This window comes from Triticum urartu, chromosome 4 (genome assembly GCF_003073215.2).
Source record: "Triticum urartu cultivar G1812 chromosome 4, Tu2.1, whole genome shotgun sequence".
Classification (NCBI taxonomy): Eukaryota; Viridiplantae; Streptophyta; class Magnoliopsida; order Poales; family Poaceae; genus Triticum; species Triticum urartu.
The window spans coordinates 568205865-568223075 of NC_053025.1; positions in this window are offsets into that span (position 1 = coordinate 568205865).

Genomic DNA, 17211 nt, shown 5'->3' on the forward strand with positions numbered 1-17211 from the left:
CAAGTTGCTGCTCAAGAGAAGAAACCCAAGTCTGGACCTAAGCCTGAAACTGAGTGCTTCTACTGCAAGCAGACTGGTCACTGGAAGCGGAACTGCCCCAAGTATTTGGCGGATAAGAAGGATGGCAAGGTGAACAAAGGTATATGTGATATACATGTTATTGATGTGTACCTTACTAATGCTCGCAGTAGCACCTGGGTATTTGATACTGGTTCTGTTGCTAATATTTGCAACTCGAAACAGGGACTACGGATTAAGCGAAGATTGGCTAAGGACGAGGTGATGATGCGCCTGGGAAACGGTTCCAAAGTCGATGTGATCGCAGTCGGCGCGCTACCTCTACATCTACCTTCGGGATTAATATTAGACCTAAGTAATTGTTATTTGGTGCCAGCGTTAAGCATGAACATTATATCTGGATCTTGTTTGATGCGAGACAGTTATTCATTTAAATCAGAGAATAATGGTTGTTCTATTTATATGAGTAATATCTTTTATGGTCATGCACCCTTGAAGAATGGTCTATTTTTATTGAATCTCGATAGTAGTGACACACATATTCATAATGTTGAAGCCAAAAGATGCGGAGTTGATAATGATAGTGCAACTTATTTGTGGCACTGCCGTTTAGGTCATATCAGTGTAAAGCGCATGAAGAAACTTCATACTGATGGACTTTTGGAATCACTTGATTATGAATCACTTGGTACTTGCGAACCGTGCCTCATGGGCAAGATGACTAAAACGCCGTTCTCCAGTACTATGGAGAGAGCAACAGATTTGTTGGAAATCATACATACAGATGTATGTGGTCCGATGAATATTGAGGCTCGTGGCGGATATCGTTATTTTCTCACCTTCACAGATGACTTAAGCAGATATGGGTATATCTACTTAATGAAACATAAGTCTGAAACGTTTGAAAAGTTCAAAGAATTTCAGAGTCCTTTTAATATAGGCTTATGGAAAAGAACTTGCATGACATCTTTTGTCCTACCCTCCCGTGGCAGCGGGGTCCTATTGGAAACTAAGGGACATTAAGGCCTTCTTTTAATAGAGTACCGGAACAAAGCATTACTCCCTCTTTTCGGTTTATAGGGCTTATCTCAAAATTTTAGTTTTTCCATTTTATAAGGCTCAATTTGGTTGTTCCCCATCAAATGTTCATATTCCAAGGTGCATTAAATCATTGCATGCAAGTATTAAGAGAAAATTGACCAATGCATGTACTTTATGCATGTATGCATTGCAATTAATGCATTGATAAACATAGATTTTTGAGGAAAACAAGAGCATTAATTGGGTGCTTCTGCAAACTACAAAAAGTATTCCACCACTCACCATCTACCTTGGTTGGTGAGATTTTTGAATTGAGCCCTATAAACCGGAAAGGAGGGAGTAACACTTAGTGAATACATGAACTCCTCAAACTACAGTCATCACCGGGAGTTGTCCCGATTATTGTCACTTCGGGGTTACCGGATCATAACGCGTAATAGGTGACTATTGACTTGCAAGATAGGATCAAGAACTCACATATATTCATGAAAACATAAGGTTCAGATCTGAAATCATGGCACTCGGGCCCTAGTGACAAGCATTAAGCATAGCAAAGTCATAGCAACATCAATCTCGGAACATAATGGATACTAGGGATCAAACCCTAACAAAACCAACTCGATTACATGATAAATCTCATCCAAACCATCACCGTCCAGCAAGCCTACGATGGAATTACTCACGCACGGCGGTGAGCATCATGAAATTGGTGATGGAGGAAGGTTGATGATGACGATGGCGACGGATTCCCCTCGCCGGAGCCCCGAACGGACTCCGGATCAGCCCTCCCGAGAGAGATTAGGGCTTGGCAGCGGCTCCGTATTGTAAAACATGATGAATCCTTCTCCTTGATTTTTTTCTCCCCGAATGTGAATATATAGAGTTGGAGTTGAGGTCGGTGGAGCCTCAGGGGGCCCACGAGACAAGGGGCGCGCCCCCCACCCTCGTGGACAGGGTGTGGGCCCCCCTGGTGTTGATTCTTTTGCCAGTATTTTTTATAAATTCCAAAAATATCTCCGTGAAGTTTCAGGTCATTCCGAGAACTTTTATTTCTGCACAAAAATAACACCATGGCAATTCTGCTGAAAACAACGTCAGTCTGGGTTAGTTTCATTCAAATCATGCAAGTTAGAGTCCAAAACAAGGTCAAAAGTGTTTGGAAAATTAGATATGATGGAGACGTATCAACTCCCCCAAGCTCAAACCTTTGCCTGTCCTCAAGCAATTCAGTTGACAAACTGAAAGTGATAAAGAAAAACTTTTACAAACTCCGTTTGATCTTGTTGTTGTAAATATGTAAAGCCAGCATTCAAGTTTTCAGCAAAGATTAAGAACTAACCATATTCATAATAACACTTAGGTCTCATGTTTACTCGTATCAATGGCATAATCAACTAGCGAGCAATAATAGTAAATCTCGGATGACAACACTTTCTCAAAACAATCATACTATGATATAACAAGATGGTATCTTGCTAGCCCTTTCTGAGACCGCAAAACATAAATGCAGAACACCTCTGAAGTTCAAGGACTGACTAAACATTGTAATTCATGGTAAAAGAGATCCAGTCATAGTCATGCTCAATGTAAACTAATAGTAATGCATGCACATGACAGCGGTGCTCTCCAACTGGTGCTTTTTAATAAGAGGGTGATGACTCAACATAAAAGTAAATAGATAGGCCCTTCGCGGAGGGAAGCAGGGATTTGTAGAGGTGCCAGAGCTTGATTTTTGAAATAGAGATAAATAATTTTTTGAGTGGCATATTTTTATTGTCAACATAACAACCGAGAGATTTTGATATCTTCCATGCTACACACATTATAGGCGGTTCCCAAACAGAATGGTAAAGTTTATACCCCCCCACCACCAACAAACATCAATCCATGGCTTGTCCGAAACAACGGGTGCCTCCAACTAACAACAATCCTGGGGGAGTTTTTTTGCAATTATTTTAATTTAAGCATGGGACTGGGCATCCCGGTTACCAGCCATTTTCTCGTGAATGAGGAGCAGAGTCCACTCCTCATGAGAATAACCCACCTAGCATGGAAGATATAGACAGCCCTAGTTGATACATGAGCTATTCGAGCATACAAAACATAATTTCATTTGAAGGTTTAGAGTTTGGCACATACAAATTTACTTGGATCGGCAGGTAGATACCGCATATAGGAAGGTATGGTGGACTCATATGGAATAACTTTTGGGGTTTATGGAAGTGGATGCACAAGGAATATTCCCACTTAGTACAAGTGAAGGCTAGAAAGAGACTGGGAAGCGACCAGCTAGAGAGCGACAACAATCATGAACATGCATTAAAATTAATCAACACCGAGTGTAAGTATGAGTATTCACCATGAACATAAATATCGTGGAGGCTATGTTGATTTTGTTTCAACTACATGCGTGAACATGTGCCAATTCAAGCCACTCGAATCGTTCAAAGGAGGATACCACCCTATCATACCACATCACAACTATTTTAATAGCATGTTGGCATGCAAGGTAAACCATTATAAACTCCTAGATAATTAAGCATGGCATGAGCAACTATAATCTCTAATTGTCATTGCAAACATGTTTCATTCATAATAGGCTGAATCAGGAACGATGAACTAATCATATTTACAAAAACAAGATAGGTTGAGTTCATACCAGCTTCTCTCATCTCAATCAATCCATCATATATCGTCATTATTGCCTTTCACTTGCATGACCGAACGGTGTGGATAATAATAATAGTGCACGTGCATTGGACTAAGCTGGAATCTGCAAGCATTCAATACAAGGGAGAAGACAAGGTAATATGGGCTCTTGATTAGATCAACTATAATGCATATGAGAGCCACTCAATATTTTTATCATGGTCTTCTCCTCTCGACCCCCAAAGAAAAGAAGAAAAACAAAAGTATTTACATGGGAAAGCTCCCAACAAGCAAAAGAAGAACGAGAAATTTTTTTGGTTTTCTTTTAATTATTACTACTACAGGCATGGAAAGTAAACTTAGCTAAAAGCTACAACTATTTTTTTTGTTTTTTCTTAAGGTTTTTCAAACACACAAGAAGAATGCTGGAAAAGAAAATAAACTAGCATGAATAGTACAATTAAAAAGTATGAGCACCGACAACTGGAATAAGTGTGTGAACATGAATGTAATGTCGGTAAGAAATACGTACTCCCCCAAGCTTAGGCTTTTGGCGTAAGTTGGTCTAGGGCCATGGCTTAAAGCCGCCCTCTCCAGTGTACGGAGGAGTGTCCTCTAGGTGCCACTGGTTGGCGATCTCCTCTGGATCCCACTGATAAACAGACTGTCAATAAGGGTCAAGGGATGGCTCAGGCTCAGGCTCTGGAGCTGGTGTCAGGCTCCAGTATGCATGAACGCCTCCGGCAAAACGAGGTATATGCCTGAAAATATGTTAAACAAAGAGGGCGCAGGCAAGGTAATAATCTCACAGTAATTTTTATCAAATATCAATTTATACTTAAGCATCTTCTTCTTATCTTTAACAATGAAATCATGTGCTACCATACTCTTATAATCTAGAAAAATAGGGGGCAACAACTTTTCCTCTTTCTCATAGTGCCTAATAGGTATCCCAAAGTGTGCAGCAAGGCGCGAAGAAAAGATGCCTCCAAAGATGGGGCCCTTTGTATGGTTCAGATTTAATCATTTAGCAACAATAGCGCCTAAACCGAAAGTGGTATCACGAAACAAGGCATGACTCAAAATAACAATATCAGGAGCACTGAGATTTCCACTGTTCCCACGACCAATTAAGCATCTACTAGCAAATATTGCAAAGTAACGTAGAACAGGAAAATGTATGCTAGTAATGCTTGCATCGAAAACTTTCCTCGTTTCCCCTACAACAATTGTAGCAATAAACTCCTCCACATCATTACGATGTGGTTCCTCTATGCTGCCCGCAAAGGGTATCTTACAGACCCGACAAAAATCATATAATGACATCTCCTTAACCTCATCATATAAATGAAATTCCACTGAAGGCGGTGATTTCTTAGCATGAAAGTAAAAGTTTTGCATGGAAATATTAGTGAGGAGGAGATACTGTTCGCACTGGTCGTGGAGGAAGTTGATGAGGTATGCATTCTCAGCCAAATAATAGAAGTCCTCATAAATCTCGGCTGCTCTCAAGAACTCATCACAAGGCCATTCGCAAGGCCGAACCTCCGCAGTGCGAGGGAGATTATATTTGGGCTTCTTATTCTCTTCACTTTGCTTATCCTTCGAGCTTCGGCTCGAAGAGCCCCTCAACAACCTCTTCATCATTTTATTTCTCTGAAAAATTTCTGAAATTTTTAGTGACTCAAAATAAAAGTGAACCAAACTTAACAAGATTGATAGCAACTACTCCCATAAGTGCCTAGAGGCCATATCATGCATTAAAACTACTTTTGACCACATAAATTTGACATGCAAGTTCAAGAACAGGGTCACCTAAGCAGCAAAAATTTACAATAAATAAAGCACTAGAACAAAAACTAATTGGACCATTGGAGGAGTTACATACCGAAGAACAATCCCCAAAGCAGTTTTGTGAATGGAGCTTTGAGCAAGGAGATCGAAAATGGCAGCAAGATGAGCTAGAACTCGGGTTTGAACTGTGGGATGATTTTTTCTGGAGGAAGACGAAGTGTGTGGGTGCAGGAATAAGTGGAGGGGGGTCACGTGGGGTCCAAGAGGCAGGGGCACGCCCTAGGGGGGTGGGCGCGCCCTGGACCCTCGTGGCCAGGTGGTGTGGCCCCCTGGTGTGTTCTCAGTGCCAATAATTCTTAAATATTCTACAAAAAATCTTCTAAAATTTTCAGGGCATTTGGAGAACTTTTATTTTCGGGGTATTTTTTTATTACAAGGATAATTCAGAAAACAGACATAAAATACTAATTTTGCTTTATTTAATCTAAATAACAGAAAGTAAAAGGAGGGTACAGAGAGTTGTGCTTTCTAACTTCATCCATCTCATGCTCATCAAAAGGAATCCACTAACAAGGTTGATCAAGTCTTGTTAACAAACTCTTTCCGAGTCGCATGAAACCGGAGAATTTTCGAATAACACTAGGTTACCTCAACGGGGATATGCACATCCCCAACAATAAGAATATCATATTTCTTATTTACAGTAGAAAGAGGGAATTCAAAACCTCCAATAGTAATTGTTGAAGTTTTTCCAATAGAATTTATACTGTGGACTTGAGGTTGTTTCCTCGAAAAGTGTATCGTATGCTCATTACCATTAACATGAAAAGTGACATTGCCTTTGTTGCAATCAATAACAGCCCCTGCAGTATTCAAAAAGGGTCCACCAAGAATAATAGGCATACTATCGTCCTCGGGAATATCAAGAATAACAAAGTCCGTTAAAATAGTAACGTTTGCAACCACAACAGGCACATCCTCACAAATATTGACAGATATAACAGTTGATTTATCGGCCATTTGCAAAGATATTTCAGTAGGTGCCAACTTATTCAAATCAAGTCTATGATATAACGAGAGATGCTTAACACTAACACCGACTCCGAGATCACATAAAGCGGTTTTAACATAGTTTCTTTTAATGGAGCATGGTATAGTTGGTACTCCTGGATCACCAAGTTTCCTTGGTATTCCACCCTTAAAAGTATAATTAGCAAGCATGGTGGAAATTTCAGCTTCCGGTATCTTTCTTTTATTTGTAACAATATCTTTCATATACTTAGCATAAGGATTCATTTTAAGCATATCAGTTAAACGCATACGCAAAAAGATAGGTCTAATCATTTCAGCAAAGCGCTCAAAGTCCTCATCATCCTTTTTCTTGGATGGTTTAGGAGGAAAAGGCATGGGTTTCTGAACCCATGGTTCTCTTTCTTTACCGTGCTTCCTAGCAACGAAGTCTCTCTTATCATAACGTTGATTCTTTGATTGTGGGTTATGAAGATCAACAACAGGTTCAATCTCTACATCATTGTTATTGCTAGGTTGAGCATCAACATGGACATCATCATTAATATTATCACTAGGTTCATGTTCATTACTAGATTGTGTTTCAGCATCAAAAATAGAAATATCATTGGGATTCTCAGGTGTGTCAGCAACAGGTTCACTAGAAGCATGCAAATTCCTATCATTTTCTTCTTCTTCTTAAAAGAACTAGGTGCATCAACATTAGTTCTCTGAGAATCTTGCTCAATTCTCTTAGGGTGGCCCTCAAGATACAAAGGTTCCTGAGTTATTTTACCCCCTCTAGTCACAACTCTAATAACATTATCATTTTTCTTATTGTTTAATTCACTGAGCAAATCATTCTGAGCTTTAAGCACTTGTTCTACTTGAGTGGTAACCATAGAAGCATGTTTACTAATAAGTTTAAGCTCACCTTTAACTCTAGACATATAATCACTCAAGTGTTCAATCATATAAGCATTACGTTTCAATTGTCTACCAACATAAGCATTGAAGTTTTCTTGTTTAACAATAAAATTATCAAACTCATCCAAGCATTGGCTAGCAGACTTATAACGAGGAATATCACCTTCATCAAATCTATAGAGAGAATTTACCTTTACTACCTGTGTCGGGTTATCAAGACCATGTATTTCTTCAATAGGTGGTAAATTCTTAACATCTTCAACTTTAATACCCTTTTCTTTCATGGATTTCTTTGCCTCTTACATATCTTCAAGACTGAGAAATAGAATACCCCTTTTCTTCGGAGTTGGTTTAGGAGTTGGTTCAGGAAGTGTCCAATTATTATCATTACTCAACATATTATTCAACAGCAATTCAGCTTGATCAACAGTTCTTTCCCTGAAAACACAACCGGCACAACTATCTAGGTGGTCTCTGGAAGCATCAGTTAGTCCATTATAAAAGATATCAAGTATTTCATTTTCTTGAGAGGATGATCAGGCAAAGCATTAAGTAATCGGAGAAGCCTCCCCCAAGCTTGTGGGAGACTCTCTTCTTCAATTTGCACAAAATTATATATTTCCCTTAAGGCAGCTTGTTTCTTATGAGTGGGGAAATATTTAGCAGAGAAGTAATAAATCATATCCGGGGACTACGCACACAACCAGGATCAAGAGAATTAAACCATGTTTTAGCATCACCCTTTAATGAGAACGGAAATAACTTAAGGATATAGTAGTAACGAATTTTTTCCTCATGAGTGAATAGGGTGGCTATATCATTTAATTTAGTAAGATGTGCCACAACAGTTTCAGATTCATAGCCATAAAAAGGATCAGATTCAACCAAAGTAATTAACTCAGGATCGACAGAGAAATCATAATCCTTATCGGAAATACAGATAGGTGAAGTAGCAAAAGCAGGGTCATATTTCATTCTAGCATTCAAAGATTTTTCTTGCAGCTTAGCTAACAGTTTCTTAAGATCATATCTATTATTGCAAGCTAAAAAGTCTCTAGCAGTTTCTTCATCCATAACATAACCCTCAGGTACGTCAGGCAATTCATATCTAGGGGGAATCTTCATCATCACTTTCATCAATATTATCAGTTTCAATAATTTCATTCTCTCTAACCCTAGCAAGTTGTTCATCAAGAAATTCACCTAGTGGCACAGTATTATCAAGCATAGAAGTGGTTTCATCATAAGTATCATGCAAAGCAGAAGTTGCATCATCAATAACATGCGACATATCATAATGAGTAGCAGGAGTAGGTGTCGCAAGTTTACTCAAAATAGAAGGTGAATCAAGTGCAGAGCTAGATGTCAGTTCCTTACCTCCCCTCGTAGTTGAGGGAAAAATCTTGGTTCTTTCATCTTTCAAGTTCCTCATAGTGATCAACAGATATAAATCCCAAGTGACTCAAAGAATAGAGTTATGCTCCCCGGCAATGGCGCCAGAAAATAGTCTTGATAACCCACAAGTATAGGGGATCACAATAGTTTTCGAGGGTAGAGTATTCAACCCAAATTTATTGATTCGACACAAGGGGAGCCAAAGAATATTATCAAGTATTAACAGTTGAGTTGTCAATTCAACCACACCTGAAAGACTTAATATCTGTAGCAAAGTATTTAGTAGCAAAGTAATATGGAAGTAGCGGTAACGGTGGCAAAAGTAATAGTATTGGTTTTGTAGTGATTGTAACAGTGGCAACGGAAAAGTAACTAAGCAAAGAACAATATGTGAAAATCTCATAGGCAATGGATCAGTGATGGATAATTATGTCAGATGCGATTCCTCATGCAACAATTATAACATAGGGTGACACAGAACTGGCTCTAGTTCATCAATGTAATGTAGGCATGTATTTTGAATATAGTCATACGTGCTTATGGAAAAGAACTTGCATGACATCTTTTGTCCTACCCTCCCATGGCAGCGGGGTCCTATTGGAAACTAAGGGATATTAAGGCCTCCTTTTAATAGAGTACCGGAACAAAGCATTAACACTTAGTGAATACATGAACTCCTCAAACTACGGTCATTGATACGTCTCCAAAGTATCTATAATTTTTGATTGTTCCATGCTATTATATTATCCATCTAGGATGTTTTATATGCATTTATATGCTATTTTATATGATTTTTGGGACTAACCTATTAACCTAGAGCCCAGTGCCAGTTTCTGTTTTTCCTTGTTTTTGAGTATCACAGAAAAGGAAAACCAAACGGAGTCCAATTAACCTGAAATTTCACGGAGATTATTTTCGGACCAGAAGAAGCCCACGGAGTACCGGAGATGGACAAGAGGAGTCCCGAGGCCACCACGAGGGTGGGGGGCACGCCCTACCCCCTAGGCGCGCCCCCTATCTCGTGGCCGCCTCGGGGACCCCCCTGACTTGTTCCCGACTCCAACACCTCTTATATATACTCAAACTTCCAGAAAGAAACGTAGATCGGGAGTTTCGCCGCTACAAGCCTCCGTAGGCACTGAAAACCAATCAAGACCCATTCCGGCACCCTGCCGGAGGGGGGAATCCCTCTCCGGTGGCCATCTTCATCATCCCGGCACTCTCCATGACGAGGAGGGAGTAGTTCACCCTCGGGGCTGAGGGTATGCACCAGTAGCTATATGTTTGATCTCGCTCTCTCTCTCTCTCTCTCGTGTTCTTGATTCGGCACGATCTTGATGTATCGTGAGCTTTGCTATTATAGTTGGATCTTATGATGTTTCTCCCCCTCTACTCTCTTGTAATGGATTGAGTTTTCCCTTTGAAGTTATCTTATCGATTGAGTCTTTAAGGATTTGAGAACACTTGATGTATGTCTTGCATGTGCTTATCTATGGTGACAATGGGATATTCACATGATCCACTTGATGTATGTTTTGGTGATCAACTTGCGAGTTTCGTGACCTTGTGAACTTATGCATAGGGGTTGGCACACGTTTTCGTCTTGACTCTCCGGTAGAAACTTTGGGGCATTCTTTGAAGTTCTTTTTGTTGGTTGAATATATGAATCTGAGATTCTGTGATGCATATCGTATAATTATACCCACGGATACTTAAGGTGACATTGGAGTATCTAGGTGACATTAGGGTTTTGGTTGATTTGCGTCTTAAGGTGTTATTCTAGTACGAACTCTAGGATAGATCGAACGGAAAGAATAGCTTCATGTTATTTTACTACAGACTCTTGAATAGATCGATCAGAAAGGATAACTTTGAGGTGGTTTCGTACCCTACAATAATCTCTTTGTTTGTTCTCCGCTATTAGTGACTTTGGAGTGACTCTTTGTTGCATGTTGAAGGATAGTTATATGATCCGATTATGTTATTACTGTTGAGAGAACTTGCACTAGTGAAAGTATGAACCCTAGGCCTTGTTTCAACGCATTGAAATACCGTTTTCGCTCACTTTTATCATTAGTTACCTTGCTGTTTTTATATTTTCATATTACAAAAACCTATATCTACCATCCATATTGCACTTGTATCACCATCTCTTCGCCAAACTAGTGCAACTATACAATTTATCATTGTATTGGGTGTCTTGGGGACACAAGAGACTCTTTGCTATTTGGTTGCAGGGTTGTTTGAGAGAGACCATCTTCATCCTACGCCTCCCACGGATTGATAAACGTTAGGTCATCCACTTGAGGGAAATTTGCTACTGTCCTACAAACCTCTGCACTTGGAGGCCCAACAACTTCTATAAGAAGAAGGTTGTGTAGTAGACATCAGTCATCACCGGGAGTGGTCCCGATTTTGTCACTTCGGGGTTACCGGATCATAACACATAATAGGTGACTATTGACTTGCAAGATAGGATCAAGAATTCACATATATTCATGAAAACATAATAGGTTCAGATCTGAAATCATGGCACTCGGGCCCTAGTGACAAGCATTAAGCATAGCAAAGTCATAGAAACATCAATCTCAGAACATAATGGATACTAGGGATCAAACCCTAACAAAACTAACTCGATTACATGATAAATTTCATCCAACCCATCACCGTCCAGCAAGCCTACGATGGAATTACTCACGCACGACGGTGAGCATCATGAAATTGGTGATGGAGGAAGGTTGATGATGACGATGTCGACAGATTCCCCTCTTCGGAGCCACGAACAGACTCCAGATCAGCCCTCCCGAGAGAGATTAGGGCTTGGCGGTGGCTCCGTATCGTAAAACACGATGAATCATTCTCCCTGATTTTTTCTCCCCGAACGTGAATATATAGAGTTGGAGTTGAGGTCGGTGGAGCCTTAGGGGGCCCACGAGACAGGGGGCGCACCCCCCACCCTCGTGGACAGGGTGTGGGGCCCCTGGTGTTGATTCTTTCGCTAGTATTTTTTATAAATTCCAAAAATATTCTCCGTGAAGTTTCAGGTCATTCCGAGAACTTTTATTTCTGCACAAAAATAATACCATGGCAATTCTGCTGAAAACAGCGTCAGTCCGGGTTAGTTCCATTCAAATCATGCAAGTTAGAGTCCAAAACAAGGCCAAAAGTGTTTGGAAAAATAGATACGATGGAGACGTATCAGTAATCGACACATGGCATCCACCATAATGGGTCGACGAAGCTATTGGGTCCGGTTTTGGATCTGATAACCCGTTAACAGCCAAGACCAATGGCAGTTTTCCACGTGTAAAATTCTCATTGGCCATAGGAACCACATGTCAGCTCTGCATTGGGACAGATGGCAACCGCCCAATGGACAAGAGGCACCGATGATATGTCGACACATGGCAAGGCCCAACAGCGGCCCGTTTAGGTTAAAAAGCCTGGCCTAGTCAAAATTAGCGGCCTGGCCCATTAACGGTCTGCTTGCATACAACCCATTCGCAGTTATGACCTGTAGGTCAGCCCGTTCTAGGTTTCTCATCATTGCGTCCCATGTTTACTTCTGGCCCATTAATAGTCCGCTAAGTATTTGGGCCGAATTACGGCCTAGTGTGTTTCCGGCTTGTTAAAGGTCCTGCCACATTTGGGCCAATTTACTGCCCAATGAAACTTTCGGCCCATAAAATACCGTGAAGGAATTGGGCCATTGAGGGAGTCCTGTATTAGGGGGTCCTCGGGCGTCCGGGCTATGTGACATGGGTCGGACTGGTGGGCCATGAAGATACAAGACGGAGGGCTTTCCCCCGTGTCTAGATGGGACTCTCCTTTGCGTGGAAGGCAAGCTTGGCGTTCGGATATGAAGATTTCTCTCTCTGTAAACCGACTCTGTATAACCCTAGCCCCCTCCGGTGTCTATATAAACCGTAGGGTTTAGTCCGTTGAGGCAATCATAATCGTACATGCTAGACATCTAGGGTTTAGCCATTACGATCTCGTGGTAGATCAACTCTTGTAACCCCTATACTCATCAAAGTCAATCAAGCAGGATATAGGATTTTACCTGCATCCAGAGGGCCCGAACCTGGGTAAACACAGTGTCCCCTGCCTCCTGTTACCTTCGATCCTTAGACACATAGTTCGGTACCCCTACTCAAGATCCGCCGGTTTTGACACCGACATTGGTGCTTTCATCGAGAGTTCCTCCGTGTTGTCGATAGAAGGATCGATGGCTCGCCTCGTCATCAATGACAAAATCACCTCTGGAAAAGCCCTAGTTCCTGAGCAGATCCTCCAGATCGGCAATTTCACCATAGGCTCCGGCCCGACCATAAATCCGGAGGCGGTCCCCCGGATTTCCAAAAATTATCTCCGCATCAACCCTGAAAGCGTCGATAAGATGGATCTGACAGATGTTTCGTCTTTAAACGAACTGCTAGATCGCATCGCCGCCCTGGGGGTCTCAACAGATTATGATCTGATTGGGCTTAAACCCGACCAGAGCGAAATCATATCCCCACCGGTCACCCACCCGGTGACCGTCGTGGAAGAGCAAGGTGAGGATACCGTTCCTCCTACGCTAAAAACAAACTATGTTCGAATCTCCGAGCTCAGCGGGCTGGACACCCATCTTCGGGAAACTGTCCGTCCCCCGAACATAGAACCAAGCCTCGAGCCTAAAAACTCTCAGGACACTCCGAATCCTGGGCCATTAACATCAGAAATTCTTCAAAACCCGGATTCCATAGTGGGCCACGAGTCAGATTTAATCCCACCCGCCCACCAAAAGCAATACTCCCCAAGAAATTCCGGTCCCCCAGATATATGCGATTTAATGTATATACGACAACAACCTCGGGAAATAGTCCATCACTTTTGGCTAGATTCCTACTTGTTAAAAACAAGATTAAAGATTGCTGCGACGACGACATGATCTTAGTATTTCGCAACAACTGCACGGATAAGGGAATCCTTAATGCCCTCGACCGCCGTTGCATACTACACTTCGCAGATTTGGCACACTTAGTGCAGAAGTACTACGCAATGGAAAGCACTTGGAAAACTCAGACAGCTCGCTGGGAACCGCAGGTCTTTAAGCCATCTCCCGGACGGGCAAAAAGGATGTACCCTCGCGGGGCACCTGATCATCATCCCGTGGACAAGAAAATTAAGCCCTTTACGGGACATAGAACCGTCTTCGAGGAATGGGTCGATAGGCCCTGTCAAATACACATGACGCCGAATATCGAACCAACGCACAACCTACAGGCATGTTGGATACTCTGGCAAGTGGCCAAGAGCGGCGAGGGTATCCTCACCAACACTACCCCAGAGAAGTACTATTCAGAGGACGACGATCTCAAAGTATTCACGGTCTTCGAGACCTTCTCATCAAATAATCAGCACAAAAGGGCGCTCCGCGACCTCACCGAAGTCTGCCAAATAGCAGCAATAAACCCTTGGAATGATACGGCTATTACTTTCAATGCCGATGACAAACCAAGGTCCCGCTCAGTCCAGGCACCAGCCGCTTTGGTCCTAAACCCAATCGTGGACGGCTTCCGGCTCACTAAAGTGTTAATGGACGGTGGCAGCAAACTGAACCTCATCTATGAGGACACGCTCAATAAAATGCAAATGGACAGGAGTCGCATTGAGCAGAGTAATACAACCTTTCGAGGCATTATACCCAGCCGGGAAGCAAGATGCTTGGGGAAAATCAAAGTCGATGTGGTATTCGGCACGCCAGAGAACTATGGGTCCGAAGAGTTACTCTTCCATGTGGCACCTTTCAACAGCGAGTATCACGCCCTGCTGGGGTGAGACGCATTCACACGCTTTCAAGATATACCCCATTACGGGTATATGAAGCTCAAAATGCACAGGCCCAACGGAGTTATCACTATCGCCAGTGATCCAGACATAGCACTCCGCGCCAAAAACAACCACTTCCCTGGCCCTTGAGGCACTATCGAAGACCCTTGCCGTCGGTGTCAAAACCGGCGGATCTCGGGTAGGGGGTCCCGAACTGTGCGTCTAGGATCGATGGTAACAAGAGACGGGGGACACAATGTTTACCCAGGTTTGGGCCCTCTCAATGGAGGTAATACCCTACTTATTTCTTGATTGATCTTGATGAATATGAGTATTACAAGAGTTGATCTACCACGAGATCGTAATGGCTAAACCCTAAAAGTCTAGCCTGACTATGATTATGAGGGTCTATCTACGGACCTAGCCCTCTGGTTTATATAGACACAGGAGGGATCTAGGGTTACACAAGGTCGGCTACAGAGAAAGGAATCTTCATATTTGGTCGCCAAGCTTGCCTTCCATGCCAAGGAGAGTCCTATCCGTATACGGGTAGAGTATTCGGTCTTCGTATCTTCACGGTCCATCAGTCCGGCCCATATCCAATAGGCCAGACGCCCGAGGACCCCTTGGTCCAGGACTCCCTCAGTAGCCCCCGAACCAGACTTCAATGACGAGGTGTTCGGCATGCAGATAGTCTTCGGCATTTCAAGGCGGGTTCCTCCTCCTATGAATTTAAAGTGCTGTATTCGACTTTCCATTTAATGTCGTACCCTTCGGCTTCCGCGCCTTCCTGACTTCAGCTTCCACATGTCGAGTGAATACAAGAGGTCGGGGTATTTTTTACATATACCACCCTGATCGTACCAGAAAGGTGCCTATTTAAAGAGAATAGATCTCAGATCCCTTCCAAATCCCACGGAAAAATCCTTAGAGATTGCGGAGCAGAACCACCCCAACATGGCTAGCGCTCCCAGCTCTTCCTCTCGTCCCCACAACTCCGAAAAGGGTGATTGGGAGAGATGTTTTGTATCTCACAGTCAGCTGGTGAAGCTGCAAACACAGGGCTTTCTTCCTCCCGCGGATTTGGTCCCCGTATGAGCAGGGATGACGTCCTTCAATGGCGGGGCTCAAGCGGAGAACTTCCCCAATCCGTCAGGGGGGAACGAGTATGCTTCGTCCCCTTCTTGTTAAGAGGTGTCGGATTTCCGATCCATTCCTTCCTCCAAGGTCTGCTGGAGTATTATGGCCTCCAACTGCACAGTCTCACTCCCGCCTCCATCCTGCATATTGCGGGTTATGTCGCTTTATGCGAGCTATTCCTGGGCTGTGAGGCCCATTTCGATTTATGGAGAAGACTGTTCTGCCTCATCCCTCGTAATCAAGGAGGGTCGATATTTGAAGTGGGGGAGACAGTGTGGCGCATCGCCGGAACCAGATACTTGTCCGGCACACCGAAGAAGGCTTCCGAAGAGTGGCCTTCCGAATGGTTCTATATCAACAATGTCGCTCTTCCTGACCTAGTCCGTATGGGCCTCCCCGAATTTTCAAGTGCTCCGTCGAAGAAACGCCATAGCTGGCGTCCTCAGAGCCTCGAGGAAGAGGATAGCGTAGAGGTTAGTCAGCTGCTGGGCAAGGTTAAGATGCTCGCCTAGTCCGGATTGTCAATAGTCTAGGTAATGGCGATCTCCATAGTGCGGGGGTCCAACCACTCAAATACAAAGGGCTACCCATGTGTCACTACAATGGGGAAGACGATGCCTCACGCTTTGGTCGGAAGGGCCCAAAGACCCCCGCCGCTCTGGCCAAAATATTGGCCGAACTATATAAAGGGGAGAAGGAGGAGTTCGCCCGTCTCCAATATCGAGACGGATTTTCCATGTATAATCCTCCTAGCTGGGTAAGCTCTAACTCCACTATTTTACTCTTCTACCTGAATTATCTTTGACGGGCAGTATCCTATCCACTCATAACAGGAATGACGAAAGGCTGTCGAGGGGATCCATGACCCTAACACTCAGCCGGAGAATCACAACCGGGATCTTGACATCGGATATGAAGAAGATCCGGACATATTTGTGGAGCTCAAGGATGGAATATTTTATCAGACGAGCTATGACAGTACGTATGTACCTATCATCGCCAATTACCCCGGCCTCCTTCCTGCTTCGCATGTAAGTAATTTAAAAGGCACTTTCTTCAAAAGAGTTCCCTTACTATGCCTCACCCACCACACTATTACGTGTTCCAAAGGGGAGGCACTCAGCACCGCAACATGCACCAGAAGCATCTCCGAGGAGAGCAGCGCCCACGCCTGGCACATCTTCGAAGAGGAAGGCAAATGATAACACGGCAGATCCCTCGTCAAAGAGGTAAGGCCTTTCTATTCAAGAATACCCTTTCTGATCGTCACATCAAATTGTAATGCCATTCGCCGCATTCTATCAGGAAAATTATCCGCCGGACTATGTCCAGGGATCCGGCCGGACGTGCCTCCACTAGTCAGGTTCCGGACCCTGCCCAAAGGACGGGGGCTGACACGGGAGTGGCGTCGAACTGTCCTTCCAT